This window comes from Carcharodon carcharias, chromosome 13 (assembly GCF_017639515.1).
Source record: "Carcharodon carcharias isolate sCarCar2 chromosome 13, sCarCar2.pri, whole genome shotgun sequence".
In the NCBI taxonomy this organism is placed as follows: domain Eukaryota; kingdom Metazoa; phylum Chordata; class Chondrichthyes; order Lamniformes; family Lamnidae; genus Carcharodon; species Carcharodon carcharias.
The window spans coordinates 71,833,625-71,848,329 of NC_054479.1; positions in this window are offsets into that span (position 1 = coordinate 71,833,625).

Sequence of the window (14,705 nt, forward strand, 5' to 3'; positions counted from 1 at the left end):
GCAGAACCCGGAGGCGAGTGCATGGTAAAATGTACAGAACCCGGAGGCAAGTGGTGGTAACATGTGCAGAACCCAAAGGTGAGTGTGTGGTAACATTGTGCAGCACCCAGAGGTGAGTGCGCGGTAACGCTGTGCAGAACCTGGAGGTGAGTGCACGGTCGCGTGTGCAGAACCCGGAGGCGAATGCGCGATAACGCTGTGCAGAACCCGGAGGCGAGTGCGCGGTCACGTGTGCAGAACCCGGAGGTGAGTGCGCAGGAGCATGTGCAGAACACGGAGGCGAGTGCGCGGTAATGTGTGCAGAACCCAGAGGCTAGTGCACGGTAACGTGTGCAGAACCCGGAGGCGAGTGCACGGGAACATGTGCAGAACCTGGAGGCGAGTGCGTGGTAACATGTGCAGAACCCGGAGGCGAGTGCGCGGTAACCTGTGCAGAACCCGGAGGCGAGTGTGCGTTAACTTGTGCAGAAACCGGAGGCGAATGCGCGGTAACGCTGTGCAGAACCCGGAGGCGAGTGCGCGGTAACATGTGCGGAACCCGGAGGTGAGTGCGCGGTAACCTGTGCCGAAATCGGAGGCAATTGCGCAGTAACATGTGCGGAACACGGAGGCGAGTTTGCGGTAACATGTGCAGAACCAGGAGGAGATTGCGCGATGACGCTGTGCAGAACCCGGAGGCGAGTGCGTGGTAAAATGTACAGAACCCGGAGGCAAGTGGTGGTAACATGTGCAGAATCCAAAAGTGAGTGTGTGGTAACGCTGTGCAGCACCCAGAGGCGAGTGCGCGGTAATGTTATGCAGAACCTGGAGGCAAGAGCACGGTAACGCTGTGCAGAACCTGGAGGCAAGTGCGCGGTAACATGTGCAGAACCTGGAGGCGAGTGCGTGGTAACATGTGCAGAACCCGGAGGTGAGTGCACGGTAATATGTGCAGAACCCGGAGGCGAGTGCGCGGTAATGCTGTGCTGAACACGGAGGGGATTGGCAGTAACATGTGCGTAACCCGGAGCTGCGTGGCAGTAACGCTGTGCAGAACCCGGAGGCGAGTGCGCGGTAACATGTGCAGAACCCGGAGGCGAGTGCGTGGTAACGTGTGCAGAACCCGGAGGCGAGTGCGGGCTAATGTGTGCAGAACCCGAAGGCGAGTGCGCGGTAACATGTGCAGAACCCAGAGGTGAGTGCGCGGTATCACTGTGCAGAACCCAGAGGTGAGTGCGCGGTATCACTGTGCAGAACCCGGAGGTGAGTCCGCGGTAATGCTGTGCAGAGCCCGGAGGTGAGTGCGCGGTAACGCTGGGCAGAACCCGGAGGCGAGTGCGTGGTAACGCTGTGCAGAACCCAGAGGTGAGTGCGCGGTATCACTGTGCAGAACCCAGAGGCGAGTACGTGGTAATGTTCTGCAGAACCCGGAGGTGAGTCCGCGGTAACGCTGTGCAGAACCCGGAGATGAGTGCGTGGTACCGCTGTGCAGAACCCGGAGGCGAAGGCACGGTAACGCTGTGCAGAACCCAGAGTCGAGTGCCCGTTAACGCTGTGCAGAACCCGGAGACGAAGGCGTGGTAACGCTGTGCAGATCCCAGAGGTGAGTGCGCGGTAATGTTGTGCAGAACCTGGAGGCGAGTGCACGGTAACATGTGCAGTACCCGGAGGGGTGTGCGCGGTAATGCTGTGCAGAACCCAGAGGCGAGTGCACGGTCATGTGTGCAGAACCCGGAGGTGAGTGCGCGGGAACATGTGCAGAACACGGAGGCGAGTGCGCGGTAATGTGTGCAGAACCCAGAGGCAAAGTGCACGGTAACGTGTGCAGAACCCGGAGGTGAGTGCACGGGAACATGTGCAGAACCTGGAGGCGAGTGCGTGGTAACATGTGCAGAACCCGGAGGCGAGTGCGCGGTAACATGTGCAGAACCCGGAGGCGAATGTGCGATAACGCTGTGCAGAACCCGGAGGCGAGTGCGCGGTAACACTGTGTAGAACCCGGAAGGGAGTGCGCGGTAACATGTGCAGAATCCGGTGGCGAGTGCGCGGTAACGCTGTGCAGAACCCGGAGGTGAGTGTGCGGTAACGCTGTGCAGAACCTGGAGGTGAGTGCGCGGGAACATGTGCAAAACCCAGAGGCGAGTACGCGGTAATGTTCTGCCGAACCCGGAAGTTAGTCCGCGGTAACGCTGTGCGGAACCCGGAGGCGAAGGCGCGGTAACGCTGTGCAGAACCCAGAGGTAAGTGCGCGGTAATGTTGTGCAGAACCTGGAGGCAAGTGCGCGGTAACATGTGCAGTACCCAGAACAGTGTGCGCGGTAATGATGTGCAGAACCCGGAGGCGAGTGCGCGGTAACGTGCAGAACCCGGCGGTGAGTGCACGGTAATATGTGCAGAACCCGGAGGCGAGTGCGCGGTAACGTGTGCAGAACCCGGAGGCGAGTGTGGGCTAATGTGTGCAGAACCCGAAGGCGAGTGCGCGGTAACATGTGCAGAACCCAGAGGTGAGTGCGCGGTATCACTGTGCAGAACCCAGAGGTGAGTGCGCGGTATCACTGTGCAGAACCCGGAGGTGAGTCCGCGGTAATGCTGTGCAGAGCCCGGAGGCGAGTGCGCGGTAACGTGTGCAGAACCCGGAGGCGAGTGTGGGCTAATGTGTGCAGAACCCGAAGGCGAGTGCGCGGTAACATGTGCAGAACCCAGAGGTGAGTGCGCGGTATCACTGTGCAGAACCCAGAGGTGAGTGCGCGGTATCACTGTGCAGAACCCGGAGTTGAGACCGCGGTAATGCTGTGCAGAGCCCGGAGGTGAGTGCGCGGTAACGCTGGGCAGAACCCGGAGGCGAGTGCGCGGTAACGCTGTGCAGAACCCAGAGGTGAGTGCGCGGTATCACTGTGCAGAACCCAGAGGCGAGTACGCGGTAATGTTCTGCAGAACCCGGAGGTGAGTCCGCGGTAACGCTGTGCAGAACCCGGAGATGAGTGCGTGGTACCGCTGTGCAGAACTCGGAGGCGAAGGCGCGGTAACGCTGTGCAGAACCCAGAGTCGAGTGCCCGTTAACGCTGTGCAGAACCCGGAGACGAAGGCGTGGTAACGCTGTGCAGATCCCAGAGGTGAGTGCGTGATAATGGTGTGCAGAACCTGGAGGCGAGTGCGCGGTAACATGTGCAGTACCCGGAGGGGTGTGCGCGGTAATGCTGTGCAGAACCCAGAGGCGAGTGCACGGTCATGTGTGCAGAACCCGGAGGTGAGTGCGCGGGAACATGTGCAGAACACGGAGGCGAGTGCGCGGTAATGTGTGCAGAACCCAGAGGCAAAGTGCACGGTAACGTGTGCAGAACCCGGAGGTGAGTGCACGGGAACATGTGCAGAACCTGGAGGCGAGTGCGTGGTAACATGTGCAGAACCCGGAGGCGAGTGCGCGGTAACATGTGCAGAACCCGGAGGCGAATGTGTGTTAACTTGTGCAGAACCCGGAGGCGAATGCGCGATAACGCTGTGCAGAACCCGGAGGCGAGTGCGCGGTAACACTGTGTAGAACCCGGAAGGGAGTGCGCGGTAACATGTGCAGAATCCGGTGGCGAGTGCGCGGTAACGCAGTGCAGCACCCGGAGGCGAGTGCGCGGTAACGCTGTGCAGAACCCGGAGGCGAGTATGCGGTAACATGTGCAGAACCCAGAGCGACTGCCCAGTAACGTGTGCAGAACCTGGAGGCGAGAACGCGTTAACTTGTGCAGAACCCGGAGGCGAATTCGCAGCTACATATGCAGAAGCCTGAGGTGAGTGCGTGGTAACGCTGTGCAGAACCCGGAGGCGAGTGCGCGGTAACATGTGCGGAACACGGAGGTGAGTGCGCGGTAACCTGTGCAGAAATCGGAGGCAATTGCGCAGTAACATGTGCGGAACACGGAGGCGAGTTTGCGGTAACATGTGCAGAACCAGGAGGAGATTGCGCGATGACGCTGTGCAGAACCCGGAGGCGAGTGCATGGTAAAATGTACAGAACCCGGAGGCAAGTGGTGGTAACATGTGCAGAATCCAAAAGTGAGTGTGTGGTAACGCTGTGCAGCACCCAGAGGCGAGTGCGCAGTAACGTTATGCAGAACCTGGAGGCAAGGGCACGGTAATGCTGTGCACAACCTGGAGGCGAGTGCGCGGTAACGCTGTGCAGAATCTGGAAGCGAGTTCGCGGTAACATGTGCAGAACCCGGAAGTGAGAGCACGGTAACGCTGTGCAGAACCTGGAGGCAAGTGCGCGGTAACATGTGCAGAACCTGGAGGCGAGTGCGTGGTAACATGTGCAGAACCCGGAGGTGAGTGCACGGTAATATGTGCAGAACCCGGAGGCGAGTGCGCGGTAACGTGCAGAACGCGGAGTGAGTGCACGGTAATATGTGCAGAACCCAGAGGCGAGTACGCGGTAATGTTCTGCAGAACCCGGAGGTGAGTCCGCGGTAACGCTGTGCAGAACCCGGAGATGAGTGCGTGGTACCGCTGTGCAGAACCCGGAGGCGAAGGCGCGGTAACGCTGTGCAGAACCCAGAGTCGAGTGCCCGTTAACGCTGTGCAGAACCCGGAGACGAAGGCGTGGTAACGCTGTGCAGATCCCAGAGGTGAGTGCGCGGTAATGGTGTGCAGAACCTGGAGGCGAGTGCGCGGTAACATGTGCAGTACCCGGAGGGGTGTGCGCGGTAATGCTGTGCAGAACCCGGAGGTGAGTGCGCGGGAACATGTGCAGAACACGGAGGCGAGTGCGCGGTAATGTGTGCAGAACCCAGAGGCAAAGTGCACGGTAACTTGTGCAGAACCCGGAGGTGAGTGCACGGGAACATGTGCAGAACCTGGAGGCGAGTGCGTGGTAACATGTGCAGAACCCAGAGGCGAGTGCGCGGTAACATGTGCAGAACCCGGAGGCGAGTGTGTGTTAACTTGTGCAGAACCCGGAGGCGAGTGCGCGGTAACATGTGCAGAATCCGGTGGCGAGTGCGCGGTAACGCTGTGCAGCACCCGGAGGCGAGTGCGCGGTAACGCTGTGCAGAACCCGGAGGCGAGTACGCGGTAACATGTGCAGAACCCAGAGGCGACTGCCCAGTAACGTGTGCAGAACCTGGAGGCGAGAACACGTTAACTTGTGCAGAACCCGGAGGCGAATTCGCAGCTACATATGCAGAAGCCTGAGGTGAGTGCGTGGTAACGCTGTGCAGAACCTGGAGGCGAAGGCGCGGTAACGCTGTGCAGAACCAGGAGGAGAGTACGCGGTAACGCTGTGCAGAACCCGGAAGCGAGTGCGCGGTAACGCTGTGTAGAACCCGGAAGCGAGTGCGCGGTAACATGTGCAGAACCCAGAGGTGAGTGCGCGGTCACGTGTGCAGAACCCGGAGGTGAGTGCGTGGGAACATGTGCAGAACACAGAGGCGAATGCGCGGTAATGTGTGCAGAACCAAGAGGCGAATGCACGGTAACGTGTGCAGAACCCGGAGGTGAGTGCACGGGAACATGTGCAGAACCTGGAGGCGAGTGCGTGGTAACATGTGCAGAACCCGGAGGCGAGTGCGCGGTAACATGTGCAGAACCCGGAGGCGAGTGTGCGTTAACTTGTGCAGAACCCGGAGGCGAATGCGCGGTAACGCTGTGCAGAATCCAGAGGCGAGTGCACGGTCACGTGTGCAGAACCGGAGGTGAGTGCGCGGGAACAGGTGCAGAACACGGAGGCGAGTGTGCGTTAACTTGTGCAGAACCCGAAGGCTAGTGCGCGGTAACATGTGCAGAACCCGGAGGCGAGTGTGCGTTAACTTGTGCAGAACCCGGAGGCGAATGCGCAATAACGCTGTGCAGAACCCGGAGGCGAGTGCGCGGTAACATGTGCAGAACCCGGAGGTGAGTGCACGGTAATATGTGCAGAACCCGGAGGCGAGTGCGTGGTAACATGTGCAGAACCCGGAGGTGAGTGCACGGTAATATGTGCAGAACCCGGAGGCGAGTGCGCGGTAACGTGCAGAACCCGGAGTGAGTGCACGGTAATATGTGCAGAACCCGGAGGTGAGTCCGCGGTAACGCTGTGCAGAACCCGGAGATGAGTGCGTGGTACCGCTGTGCAGAACCCGGAGGCGAAGGCGCGGTAACGCTGTGCAGAACCCAGAGTCGAGTGCCCGTTAACGCTGTGCAGAACCCGGAGACGAAGGCGTGGTAACGCTGTGCAGATCCCAGAGGTGAGTGCGCGGTAATGTTGTGCAGAACCTGGAGGCGAGTGCGCGGTAACATGTGCAGTACCCGGAGGGGTGTGCGCGGTAATGCTGTGCAGAACCCAGAGGCGAGTGCACGGTCATGTGTGCAGATCCCGGAGGTGAGTGCGCGGGAACATGTGCAGAACACGGAGGCGAGTGCGCGGTAATGTGTGCAGAACCCAGATGCAAAGTGCACGGTAACGTGTGCAGAACCCGGAGGTGAGTGCACGGGAACATGTGCAGAACCTGGAGGCGAGTGCGTGGTAACATGTGCAGAACCCGGAGGCGAGTGTGTGTTAACTTGTGCAGAACCCGGAGGCGAGTGCGCGGTAACGCTGTGTAGAACCCGGAAGCGAGTGCGCGGTAACATGTGCAGAATCTGGTGGCGAGTGCGCGGTAACGCTGTGCAGCACCCGGAGGCGAGTGCGCGGTAACGCTGTGCAGAACCAGGAGGCGAGTACGCGGTAACGCTGTGCAGAACCCGGAAGCGAGTGCGCGGTAACATGTGCAGAACCCGGAGGCGAGTGCGCGGTAACGCTGTGTAGAACCCGGAAGCGAGTGCGCGGTAACATGTGCAGAATCCGGTGGCGCGTGCACGGTAACGCTGTGCAGCACCCGGTGGCAAGAACGCGGTAACTTGTACAGGACCCGGAGGCGAGTGCGCGGTAACGCTGTGCAGAACCCGGAGGCGAGCGTGCGTTAATTTGTGCTGAACCCGGAGGCGAGAACGCGGTAACTTGTACAGGACCCGGAGGCGAGTGCGCGGTAATGCTGTGCAGAACCCGGAGGTGAGTGTGCGGTAACGCTGTGCAGAACCTGGAAGTGAGTGCGCGGGAACATGTGCAAAACCCAGAGGCGAGTGTGCGTTAACATGTGCAGAACCTGGAGGCGATTGCGCGGTAACATGTACAGAAGCCGGAGGTGAGTGCGCAGTAACACTGGGCAGAACCCGGAGGCGAGTGCGCTGTAACGCAGTGCAGAACCCAGAGCTGAGTGTGCAGTATCACTGTGCAGAACCCAGAGGCGAGTACGCGGTAATGTTCTGCCGAACCCGGAAGTTAGTCCGCGGTAACGCTGTGCGGAACCCGGAGGCGAAGGCGCGGTAACGCTGTGCAGAACCCAGAGGTAAGTGCGCGGTAATGTTGTGCAGAACCTGGAGGCAAGTGCGCGGTAACATGTGCAGTACCCAGAACAGTGTGCGCGGTAATGATGTGCAGAACCCGGAGGCGAGTGCGTGGTCACGTGTGCAGAACCTGGAGGCGAGTGCACGGTAACGTGTGCAAAACGCGGAGGTGAGTGCGTGTGAACATGTGCAGATCCTGGAGGCGAGTGCGTGGGAACATGTGCAGAACCCGGAGGCGAGTGCACTGTAACGTGTGCAGAACCCGGAGGTGAGTGCGCGGAAAAGCTGTGCAGAACCCGGAGGCGAGTGCGCGTTAATTTGTGCTGAACCCGGAGGTGAGAACGTGGTAACTTGTACAGGATCCAGAGGCGAGTGCGCGGTAACGCTGTGCAGAACCCGGAGGCGAGTGTGCGGTAACGCTGTGCAGAACCTGGAGGTGAGTGCGCGGGAACATGTGCTAAACCCAGAGGCGAGTGTGCGCTAACATGTGCAGAACCCGGAGGCGAGTGCTCGTTAACTTGTGCAGAACCCGGAGGCGAGAACGCAGTAACTTGTGCAGAACCCGGAGGCGAGTGCGCGGTAATGCCGTGCAGAACCCGGAGGCGAGTGCGCGGTAACATGTGCAGAACCCGGAGGTGAGAGCGTGGTAACATGTGCAGAATCCGGAGGCGAGTGCACGGTAACGTGTGCAGAACCCGGAGGTGAGAGCGCGGTAACATGTGCGGAACCCTAAGGCAATTAGATATGCAGAACCTGGAGACGAGTGCGCAGTATCGCAGTGCAGAACCCAGAGGCGAGTACGCGGTAATGTTCTGCAGAACCCGGAAGTGAGTGCGCGGTAACGCTGTGCAGACCCCGGAGTTGAGTGCGTGGTAAAGCTGTGCAGAACCTGGAGGCGAGTGAGCGGTAATGTGCAGAACCTGGAGGCGAGTGCGCGGTAATGCTGTGCAACACCCGGAGGCAAGTGCGCGATAACGCTGTGCAGAACCAGAAGGCGAGTACGCGGTAATGCTGTGCAGAACCCGGAAGCGAGTGCGCGGTAACATGTGCAGAACCCGGAGGCGAGTGCGCGGTAACGCTGTGTAGAACCCGGAAGCGAGTGCGCGGTAACATGTGCAGAATCCGGTGGCGAGTGCGCGGTAACGCTTTGCAGAACCCGGAGGCGAGTACGCGGTAACATGTGCAGAACCCAGAGGCGACTGCCCAGTAACGTGAGCAGAACCTGGAGGCGAGAACGCGTTAACTTGTGCAGAACCCGGAGGCGAATTCGCAGCTACATATGCAGAAGCCTGAGGTGAGTGTGTGGTAACGCTGTGCAGAACCTGGAGGCGAAGGCGCGGTAACGCTGTGCAGAACCAGGAGGCGAGTACGCGGTAACACTGTGCAGACCCCGGAAGCGAGTGCGCGGTAACATGTGCAGAACCCGGAGGCGAGTGCGCGGTAACGCTGTGTAGAACCCGGAAGCGAGTGTGCGGTAACATGTGCAGAATCCGGTGGCGACTGCGCGGTAACGCTGTGCAGCACCCGGAGGCGGGTGCGCGGTAACGCTGTGCAGAACCCGGAGGCGAGTATGCGGTAACATGTGCAGAACCCAGAGCGACTGCCCAGTAACGTGTGCAGAACCTGGAGGCGAGAACGCGTTAACTTGTGCAGAATCCGGAGGCGAATTCGCAGCTACATATGCAGAAGCCTGAGTTGAGTGCGTGGTAACGCTGTGCAGAACCTGGAGGCGAAGGCGCGGTAACGCTGTGCAGAACCTAGAGGTGAGTGCGCAGTAATGTTGTGCAGACCCTGGAGGCGAGTGCGCGGTAACATGTGCAGTATCCAGAGGGGATTGCGCGGTAACACTGTGCAGAACCCGGAGGCGAGTGCACGGTAACATGGGCAGAACCCGGAGGCGAGTGTGCGGTAACGCTGTGCAGAACCCAGAGGTGAGTGCACGGGAACATGTGCAGAACCCGGAGGCGAGTGCACGGTAATGCTGTGCAGAACCTGGAGGCGAGTGCGCGGTAACATGCGCAGAACCCGGAGGTGAGAGCGCGGTAACATGTGCGGAACCCTGAGGTGATTAGATGGGCAGACCCTGGAGGCGAGTGCGCGGTATCGCTGTGCAGAACCCAGAGGTGAGTGCGCGGTCACGTGTGCAGAACCCGGAGGTGAGTGCGCGGGAACATGTGCAGAACACAGAGGCGAATGCGCGGTAATGTGTGCAGAACCAAGAGGCGAGTGCACGGTAACGTGTGCAGAACCCGGAGGTGAGTGCACGGGAACATGTGCAGAACCTGGAGGCGAGTGCGTGGTAACATGTGCAGAACCCGGAGGCGAGTGTGCGTTAACTTGTGCAGAACCCGGAGGCTAGTGCGCGGTAACATGTGCAGAACCTGGAGGCGAGTGTGCGTTAACTTGTGCAGAACCCGGAGGCGAATGCGCGATAACGCTGTGCAGAACCCGGAGGCGAGTGCGCGGTAACATGTGCGGAACACGGAGGTGAGTGCGCGGTAACCTGTGCAGAAATCGGAGGCAATTGCGCAGTAACATATGCGGAACACGGAGGCGAGTTTGCGGCAACATGTGCAGAACCTGGAGGCGAGTGCGTGGTAACATGTGCAGAACCCGGAGGTGAGTGCACGGTAATATGTGCAGAACCCGGAGGCGAGTGCGCGGTAACGTGCAGAACCCGGAGGTGAGTGCACGGTAATATGTGCAGAACCTGGAGGCGAGTGCGCGGTAATGCTGTGCTGAACACGGAGGGGATTGGCAGTAACATGTGCGTAACCCGGAGCTGCATGGCAGTAACGCTGTGCAGAACCCGGAGGCGAGTGCGCGGTAACATGTGCAGAACCCGGAGGCGAGTGCGCGGTAATGCTGTGCAGAACCCAGAGGTGAGTGCGCGGTGTCACTGTGCAGAACCCAGAGGCGAGTACGCGGTAATGTTCTGCAGAACCCGGAGGTGAGTCCGCGGTAACGCTGTGCAGAACCCGGAGATGAGTGCGTGGTACCGCTGTGCAGAACCCGGAGGCGAAGGCGCGGTAACGCTGTGCAGAACCCAGAGTCGAGTGCCCGTTAACGCTGTGCAGAACCCGGAGACGAAGGCGTGGTAACGCTGTGCAGATCCCAGAGGTGAGTGCGCGGTAATGTTGTGCAGAACCTGGAGGCGAGTGCGCGGTAACATGTGCAGTACCCGGAGGGGTGTGCGCGGTAATGCTGTGCAGAACCCAGAGGCGAGTGCACGGTCATGTGTGCAGAACCCGGAGGTGAGTGCGCGGGAACATGTGCAGAACACGGAGGCGAGTGCGCGGTAATGTGTGCAGAACCCAGAGGCAAAGTGCACGGTAACGTGTGCAGAACCCGGAGGTGAGTGCACGGGAACATGTGCAGAACCTGGAGGCGAGTGCGTGGTAACATGTGCAGAACCCGGAGGCGAGTGCGCGGTAACATGTGCAGAACCCGGAGGCGAGTGTGTGTTAACTTGTGCAGAACCCGGAGGCGAGTGCGCGGTAACGCTGTGTAGAACCCGGAAGCGAGTGCGCGGTAACATGTGCAGAATCCGGTGGCGAGTGCGCGGTAACGCTGTGCAGCACCCGGAGGCGAGTGCGCGGTAACGCTGTGCAGAACCCGGAGACGAGTACGCGGTAACATGTGCAGAACCCAGAGGCGACTGCCCAGTAACGTGTGCAGAACCTGGAGGCGAGAACACGTTAACTTGTGCAGAACCCGGAGGCGAATTCGCAGCTACATATGCAGAAGCCTGAGGTGAGTGCGTGGTAACGCTGTGCAGAACCTGGAGGCGAAGGCGCGGTAACGCTGTGCAGAACCAGGAGGCGAGTACGCGGTAACGCTGTGCAGAACCCGGAAGCGAGTGCGCGGTAACGCTGTGTAGAACCCGGAAGCGAGTGCGCGGTAACGTGCAGAATCCGGTGGCGAGTGCGCGGTAACGCTGTGCAGCACCCGGAGGCGAGTGCGCGGTAACGCTGTGCAGAACCCGGAGGCGAGTACGCGGTAACATGTGCAGAACCCAGAGGTGACTGCCCAGTAACGTGTGCAGAACCCAGAGGCGAATTCGCCGCTACATATGCAGAAGCCTGGGGTGAGTGCATGGTAACGCTGTGCAGAACCTGGAGGCGAAGGCGCGGTAACGCTGTGCAGAACCTAGAGGTGAGTACGTGGTAATGTTGTGCAGACCCTGGAGGCGAGTGCGCGGTAACGTGCAGTATCCAGAGGGGATTGCGCGGTAACACTGTGCAGAACCTGGAGGCGAGTGCACGGTAACATGTGCAGAACCCGGAGGCGAGTGTGCGGTAACGCTGTGCAGAACCCAGAGTTGAGTGCGCGGGAACATGTGCAGAACCCGGAGGCGAGTGCACGGCAACGCTGTGCAGAACCTGGAGGCGAGTGCGCGGTAACATGCGCAGAACCCGGAGGTGAGAGCGCGGTAACATGTGCGGAACCCTGAGGTGATTAGATGGGCAGACCCTGGAGGCGAGTGCGCGGTATCGCTGTGCAGAACCCAGAGGTGAGTGCGCGGTAACGATGTGCAGAACCCGGAGGTGAGTTTGCGGTATCGCTGTGCAGAACCCGGAGGCGAGTGCATGGTAACGCTTTGCAGAACCCAGAGGCGAATGCACGGTAACGCTGTGCAGAAGCTGGTGGTGAGTACGTGGTAACGCTGTCTGGAACCCGGAGGTGAATGCGCAGTAACACTGTACAGAACCCGGAGGTGAATGCGCGGTAACACTGTGCGGAAACCGGAGTTGAGTGTGCGGTAACACTGCAGAACCAGGAGGCGAGTACGCGGTAACGCTGTGCAGAACCCAGAGGCGAGTGCACGGTAACGCTGTGCAGAAGCTGGTGGTGAGTACGTGGTAATGCTGTCTGGAACCCGGAGGTGAATGCGTGGTAACACTGTACAGAACCCGGAGGTGAATGCGCGGTAACACTGTGCAGTACCCGGAGGAGAGTGCGTGGTAATGCTGTTCAGAACTCGGAGGCGATTGGCGGTACAACTGTGCAGAACCCGGAGGCGGGTGCGCGGTAACATGTGCAGTACCCGGAGGGGAGTGCGTGGTAACGCTGTGCAGAATCCAGAGGTGAGTGCGCGGTCACGTGTGCAGAACCCGGAGATGAGTGCACGGGAACATGTGCAGAACCCGGAGGGGAGTGCGCGGTAACGTGTGCAGAACCTGGAGCTGAGAGCGCGGTAATATGTGCGGAACCCTGAGGCGATTAGATGTGCAGAAGCCAGAGGTGAGTGCGCGGTAACGCTGGGTAGAACCCGGAAGCGAGTGCGCGGTAACGCTGTGCAGAACCCAGAGGTGAGTGCACGGTATCGCTGTGCAGAGCCCAGAGGCGAGTACGTGGTAATGTTCTGCAGAACCCAGAGGTGAGTCCGCGGTAACGCTGTGCAGAACGCGAAGGTGAGTGCGTGGTACCGCTGTGCAGAACCCGGAGGCGAAGGCGCGGTAACGCTGTGCAGATCCCAGAGGTGAGTGCGCGGTAATATGTGCAGAGCCCGGAGGCGAGCGTGCAGTAACGCTGTGCAGAACCCGGAGTTGTGTGCACGGGAACATGTGCAGAACCCGGAGGCGAGTGCGCGGGAACATTTGCAGAACCCGGAGGCGAGTGCACGGTAACGTGTGCAGAACCCGGAGGTGAGCGTGCGGTAACATGTGCAGTACCTGGAGGTGAGAGCGCGGTAACGTGTGCGGAACCCTGAGGCGATTAGACGTGCAGAAGCCGGAGGTGAGTGCGCGGTAACGCTGGGTAGAACCCGGAGGCGAGTGCGTGGTAACGCTGTGCAGAACCCAGAGGTTGAGTGCGCGGTAACGTGAGCAGAACCTGGAGGTGAGAGCGCGGTAACATGTGTGGAACCCTGAAGCGATTAGATGTGCAGAACCCGGAGGCGAGTGCGCAGTAACACTGTGCAGAACCCAGAGGTGAGTGCGCGGTATCACTGTGCAGAACCCAGAGGCGAGTACGCGGCAATGTTCTGCAGAACCCGGAGGTGAGTCCGCGGTAACGATGTGCAGAACCCGGAGGTGAGTGCGCGGTAACGCTGGGCAGAACCCGGAGGCGAGTGCGCGGTAACACTGTGCAGAACCCAGAGGTGAGTGCGCGGTATCACTGTGCAGAATCCAGAGGCGAGTACGCGGTAATGTTCTGCAGAACCCGGAGGTGAGTCCGCGGTAACGCTGTGCACAACACGGAGATGAGTGCGTGGTACCGCTGTGCAGAACTCGGAGGCGAAGGCGCGGTAACGCTGTGCAGAACCCAGAGGTGAGTGCGCGGTAATGTTGTGCAGAACCTGGAGGCAAGTGCGCGGTAACATGTGCAGTACCCAGAACGGTGTGCGCGGTAATGCTGTGCAGAACCCGCAGGCGAGAGCGCGGTAACGTGTGCAGAATCCGGAGGCGAGTGCACGGTAATATGTGCCGAACCCGGAGGCGAGTGTGCGGTAACGCTGTGCAGATCCTGGAGGTGAGTGTGCGGTAACGCTGTGCAAAACCCGGAGGTGAGTGCGCGGGAACATGTGCAGAACCCGGAGGCGAGTGCACGGTAAAGGAGTGCAGAACCCGGAGGTGAGTGCGCGTTAACTTGTGCAGAACCCGGAGGCGAGAACGCGGTAACTTGGGCAGAACCTGGAGGCAAGTGCGCAGTAACGCTGTGCAGAACCCGGAGGAGAGTGCGCGGTAACATGTGCAGAACCTGGAGGTGAGGGCATGGTAATGCTGTGCAAAACCCGGAGGTGAGTGCGCGGTAATGTTGTGCAGAACTCGGGGGCGAGGGCGCAGTAATGCTGTGCAGAACTCAGAGGCGAGGGCGCGGTAACATGTGCAGTACCCGGAGGTGAGTGCGCGGTATCGCTGTGCAGAGGCCGGTGGTGAGTACATGGTAATGCTGTGTGGAACCCGGAGGCGATGGCACGGTAACACTGTGCAGAATCAAGAGGTGAGTGCGCGGTAATGTTGTGCAGAACCTGGAGGTGAGTGCGCGGTAACACTGTACAGAACCCATAGGTGAATGCGCGGTATCACTGTGCAGAACCCGGAGGCGAGTGTACGGTAACACTGTGCAGAACCTTGAGGTGAATGCGCAGTAATGCTGTGCAGAACTCGGAGGCGAGTGACGGTAAAACTGTGCAGAACCCGGAGGCGAGTGCGCGGTAACATGTGCAGTACCTGGAGGGGAGTGCACGGTAACGCTGTGCAGAACCCAGAGGCGAGTGCGCGGTCACGTGTGCAGATCCCGGAGGCGAGTGCGCGGGAACATGTGCAAAACACAGAGACGAGTGTTCGGTAACGTGCAGAACCTGGAGATGAGTGCGCGGGAACAAGTGCAAAACCCAGAGGCGAGTGCTCGGTAACGTGTGCAGGACCCGAAGG